Genomic DNA, 5376 nt, shown 5'->3' with positions numbered 1-5376 from the left:
GCCCGGGGCTACGGATGGGCTCCTGGCAGGCTGCAGGTTTATAGAGGGTGGAAAATTCACAATTGTGTAGAAAATAGCCTGTGTGAGAGATGTGCCACACAATTGTGTCCTAGGTCATCTAGCATAGTGGTTAAGGCCCTGGCCTCTGACAAGTTCAAATACTGGCTGTATCTTTCACTAGTTGTGTGGCCCCAAATGAGCTATTTAACCTCTGAGTGCTTCTGTCTCTTCATCTATAAAGTAAGGGCAATGGCAATACTATCCCCTCTCCCCATAGGGTGGTCATCTTAAATGAGTTAACACATGTGAACTAGTGTGGCTCACACAGTTAAGACTCAATACATTTTTTAGGGGTGCCTGGGTGGCTCAGTCGGTTAAGCCTCCGACTTTGGCTCAGGTCATGATCTCATGGATTGTGACTTCAAGCCCCACGTCGGGCTCTGTGCTGACAACTCAGAGCCTGGAGCCTCCTTTAGATTCTGTGTCTCCCTCACTCTCTCTGCCCCTCCCCCACTCACCCTCTGTCTCTCTCTCTCTCTCTCTTAAAAATAAAATAAACGTTAAAAAAATACTCAATAAACTTTAAATATTATTTGACATATCTGTGGCTGCTGTCATGATAAATGAAAAATACATTCTTTTAAATGTGATTTCATTGCTATTCTTTGTTGATACATACAGGTTCAGTGGACAGAAACCAAATGGAGACTTATCATCATAAGCGGATTCTTTTCTCTTTAAAAACATTTTTTTAATGTTTATTTATTTTTGAGAGAGAGACAGAGCACAAGTGGGAGAGGGGCGGAGAGAGGGAGACACAGAATCTGAAGCAGGCTCCAGGCTCTGAGCTCTCAACCTAGAGCCCATTGTGGGGCTCAAACTCCCAAACCATGAGATCAAGACCTGAACCCAAGTCGGATGCTTAACCACCTGAGCCACCCAGGCACCCCTATCATCATAAGGGGATTCTTATTGTCAGAAAGAGATGGAAGGAATAAAGAGGTGGGGCTGAGTTATCCCCAAATAGGGGAGAAAATACAAATGGTAGGCAGGGCCAGTGCTTCTCAGTAGGCACAGGAGATGGAGAGGCTAGGACCCATGATATTTTTAGGAAGTCATAAAAATGTTTTAAATTCTTTTAAAATTAGAAGTAATGTTTCTAATGAAATATTAATGCATTTATCTTTGTGCAGTATGTACAAATTAAAAATATAATTTTTGGTATTTTTCTGTAGCAAGTTGGCCAATGAAGGCACATGTATTAGAGCCCGCGGAAGTCATACTGTGGCCTGGGTGCAAGTGCTTCTGTTACATTTGTTTGTGTGCTTTGCTGCATTCCTAGTGAATGGGGAGGTCTTGGAGCAGAGCCTCCATCTGAGGTGTCATCATATACGCAAAGCCTATCACGGTGCCTGGCACGTAATAGGCAACCAATGCCGAACCAATGGTTAGCATTTTCGGGTTACAAGCAACGAACTTGGTGCCCTGGAAAGAAGGGCATTGGTCAGTCTCTAAGCAAGTCAATCTCAGTGCAGCCTAGAAGTACATTTGTAAGTGGCATTCTAGGGGCGCCTGGGTGGCTCAGTCGGTTGAGTGTCCGACTTCAGCTCGGGTCATGATCTCACAGTTTGTGGGTTCAAGCCCCGCGTCAGGCTCTGTGCTGATGGCTCGGAGCCTGGAGCCTGCTTTAGATTCTGTGTCTCCCTCTCTGCTCCTCCCCTGCTCATGCTCTGTCTCTCAAAAATGAATAAACACTAAAAAAAATTTAAAAAAAAATAAAAAAGAAAGTGGCATTCTATTTGTGGATCAAAGCCTAAAAGGACAGAAAAGTCACCGATCAAGTCAAAAGAGAGACATATACTCCATTTTCTCTGGATTTGACTTGAGGGGGGGTCTTTACATGAAAGACTGCACGTTGAGCTGCAAATGGGCCCAGCTTCTGGAAAGGGGGCCCTCACACGTAGGGCCTAGAGAAGTGGGGTTGTTAGCAGCAGAAGGGGAAAAGCAACTCTGGAGATTTGATCACAAACAAGTAACACCCTCTTTTCCTTCCTTCAGGCTCTTCCGGTCCCTCTGCTGCCTGAGGCCAGGGAAGGAAGAGGTACCTAATAGGACAGCCACACCTTGGGAAGCTGAGAATTTGGTGACTAAGAACCAGATACAGTGAGACCAGTGGAATTGCCAGAGTTGTGCCCAGAGAGCTCACTGTGAACTGGATCCGCTTCATGGAATACTGGGGAGGTAGGTTGGGGGCAGAACTGGGGGGAAGCATGAAGAAAATCGAGGTACGTAACTGTGGTCTAGAGGAAGAAGGGAAATACTGTCACTTTGGATTCTTTAGTGAATCAAAAATCTCCTTTTGCTTCATTTCTTGTATTCAAAAATGTTTCAAATATACTGTGAACTATTCACCTTAGGAAATATTATCAGAAATTTAAAAAAGTAACACGGATGATTCTTAGCAATAAAATATTCAGCAGTTTTTCGTATGGGAAATTTTAAACATATAGAAACAGAAAGAATACTGTGATTTCCTCCAGGTACCTACTACTTAGCTTTCTTCTTAGTCAATCTTGCTTCCTCTGTATGTCTTAGCCCCTTCCCCCTCCCTTATTATTTTGAAGAAAAGCTCAGACATCATAGAATACCATTTTTATAATGTTAAAAATAACTAAAATTTTAAAAAAGGCTTTTCATGAATATATAGATGCAGTAAGACCATATAAAAAGAAATTCAAGGCAAGGAAAAGCACGGCACGTGGGGTGGTGGTTACTGCATGCGGGCGGGGCTGGGTTACAAGTAGATTAGTATCTGCGATTTTGTTTTCATCAGCCAGTTCTGGGTACTTACTTGTTACCTTGTCAAAAATAAAAGGAGACGGCGCAAAGACCAATATGAGAAGGTACATGAACCCAGGATTCACATTCATCCACTGCTGTGCACAGAAGCCCCGTTGGTCCCCTTTTCTGCCTGAGCCAATGGAGTCATTGTCGTCTTCCTTTTCAGAGGTAACTAGACTGCGTGGCAGGAGAGGACTTTGAATCCAGCTTATTTGAAGTCCTGGGTTACATGGGTGGAAATCTGTGTCCATAAGCACGTCCGTGTCCTGTTTCACTTTTACCCACGTCACTTGGCCTTATTCCTGCCTGAATTCTGGGGCCCCCGTCACAGCTTGCTAATGATGGCTTCCTACCCAGGAGAGGAGCATCCCTTGACGCCAAACGTGCCATGGGGGTTTCAATGAGATGCCCGTGAGGCGAAGTTTATTTCTGGCAGGCAGGAGAGGTTCCAGAGCAAGGGAGAAGACGGAGTAAGAAAGAAGTAAGCAGGGAGGAGGTAAAACAGAAAGAAAAAGAAAAAGAGTTGGGGAAGGGTTTGTTCAGAGCTACATATAGTATGTATTTTCTCAGTCCAAGATGTACTTAAATTGATGACTTAGAAAAACAGTTCCACTATCGGCTTAGGTCCTTGCTTGAGTTTTGGACTTTAATACAACTGTGATAGATGGCATTGCTTGAGTTAATTAACTTCCATATATTGAGCAGAGGGGTGGCGGCAGAGTGGAGTCCATTGACACATCTTTCAGTCCTGGCTCTGACCTCCTGAGGGGGTCATAGAAGCTCTCTAGGCCTCAGTTTCCATATCTGTAAGAACAAGGAGGTTGGGCTAGAAGATGTCCAGGGTCCACTTCAGATGTAACATTTTAAATGTTTTTTGGTTTTTTTTTTAATGTTTATTTATTTTTGAGAGAGAGAGAGAGAGACAGAGAGAAAGCAGGGGAGGGTCAGAGAGAGAAGGAGACACAGAATCCGAAGCAGGCTCCAGGCTCTGAGCTGTCAGCACAGAGCCCGATGCAGGGCTTGAACCCACGAGCTGTGAGATCATGACCTGAGCCGAAGTCAGATGCTTAACCGCTTAACTGACTGAGCCACCCAGGCGCCCCCAGATGTAACATTTTATGATAAAAGAAACCTTTCTCTTTCATTTTGTATGGTTAAGTGACTTGACAGACCATACATTGCTCAGAAATGAATATTTCACAGGGATTTAAAAGAACAGTAAATTCAGTCTCCGACTCCCCAGATTAATGTTAAATTTCTACACATGCAGTTGCGTAGGTCTGGAGTTCTCATGTTTTTCCACATCCCTCATGACCTGCACACCTTAAGAGAAAATGAAGGTTGCATAATCTCCACAAAACCTCACAGTAAATGGAGCAAAACTTTTCTTGACTGAGGAAGGGTTCCCTGAATGGGAACAGCCACTAAGTCAGCCTCAGATTCTAGATTCTGTATTCGGTAACAAAGTCACAAGTAGAAAATGGCTCTCTGATTTGGAGAACCACGGGATACAGAGCACTGGCCCTGAGATACACGCACGAGCACGCATGCCTGCGTGCATGCACGCACACACACATAATTGCAGGAAGCCTCTGTTTGTAGTTTGTGCATTCTGACTTGGGGCCCAGAATCATGGCTTTTCTACTTAGAGGGGAACAAGTGACGAGGCCTTAGTGCTGATGCCAAGTCCCCTGGTACCCAAGGGAGATGCTGAGACAGGAGTACAGACTCTACCGTCTGTGCTCCTGGGGTGCTCATGGCATTAAGAGGGCGGGACTGGAATCAGGGTTAACATATCACAGGAAGTAAATAAAAAGCCTGGAATCAAACCCAAATATAAATTGTACTTAAATATGAAGATGATCAAATCAGTGGGGGGAAACATGATTTAATAAATAATGCTGGGATAACTTTGCTTATATGAAACGCTTCCAGTTGAAACCTTAGCTCCCATTATACACTTAAGTACATCCCAAGTGGATTGAAAATTGAAATATAAAAGTGAAACTGCCATCGAGGTAGGAAAAAATGTATGATTTTAGATTGAGAAGCCTTTTCCAAGGCAGAAACTATGAAGAAATTAGTGCATAAATTTGACAACATAGAGATCTTCTGTTTCTGTATATACTAAAAAAAAAACAAAAAAACAAAAAAACAAAAAAACATTAAAGGCATAGGACAAACTGGAAAACATATTTGCAAAATATGTTCTAGATAAAGAATCAACACTTCCCTTACAGCAAGAGTTGTTTTTGTCAATTCAGAAAAGATAAACCCCCACAAGCAAAAATTGACATGGACAATAGGAAAGAAAGAACTACAAAAGAGCCTTAGGTATAATCAAAGTAGTATAAATTAAAACAACAAGATACCTTGGGGGCGCCTGGGTGGCTTGGTCGGTTGAGCGTCCGACTTCGGCTCAGGTCATGATCTCACGGTCCGTGAGTTTGAGCCCCGCGTCGGGCTCTGTGCTGACCGCTCAGAGCCTGGAGCCTGTTTCAGATTCTGTGTCTCCCTCTCTCTCTGCTCCTCCCC

At 43.7% G+C, this 5376-nt stretch overlaps 1 long non-coding RNA gene across 1 annotated transcript in view; it reads left to right on the top strand.

Annotated features, from left to right (window-relative positions):
• Window positions 1-1806: 1806 nt before the first annotated feature.
• LOC125935699 (uncharacterized) overlaps window positions 1807-5376 on the top strand; it is a 51047-nt gene continuing 47477 nt past the window's right edge. Inside the window, exons 1-2 of the long non-coding RNA XR_007461765.1 lie at window positions 1807-2241; window positions 2876-3009. This is a non-coding gene — a long non-coding RNA (uncharacterized LOC125935699). The remainder of the gene's footprint in view (window positions 2242-2875; window positions 3010-5376) is intronic.

The sequence above is a fragment of the Panthera uncia genome, assembly GCF_023721935.1.
Source record: "Panthera uncia isolate 11264 chromosome A1 unlocalized genomic scaffold, Puncia_PCG_1.0 HiC_scaffold_17, whole genome shotgun sequence".
In the NCBI taxonomy this organism is placed as follows: Eukaryota; Metazoa; Chordata; class Mammalia; order Carnivora; family Felidae; genus Panthera; species Panthera uncia.
The sequence above is the reverse complement of the archived record's forward strand: the minus strand, read 5'-3'. Positions and strand labels throughout refer to the sequence as shown.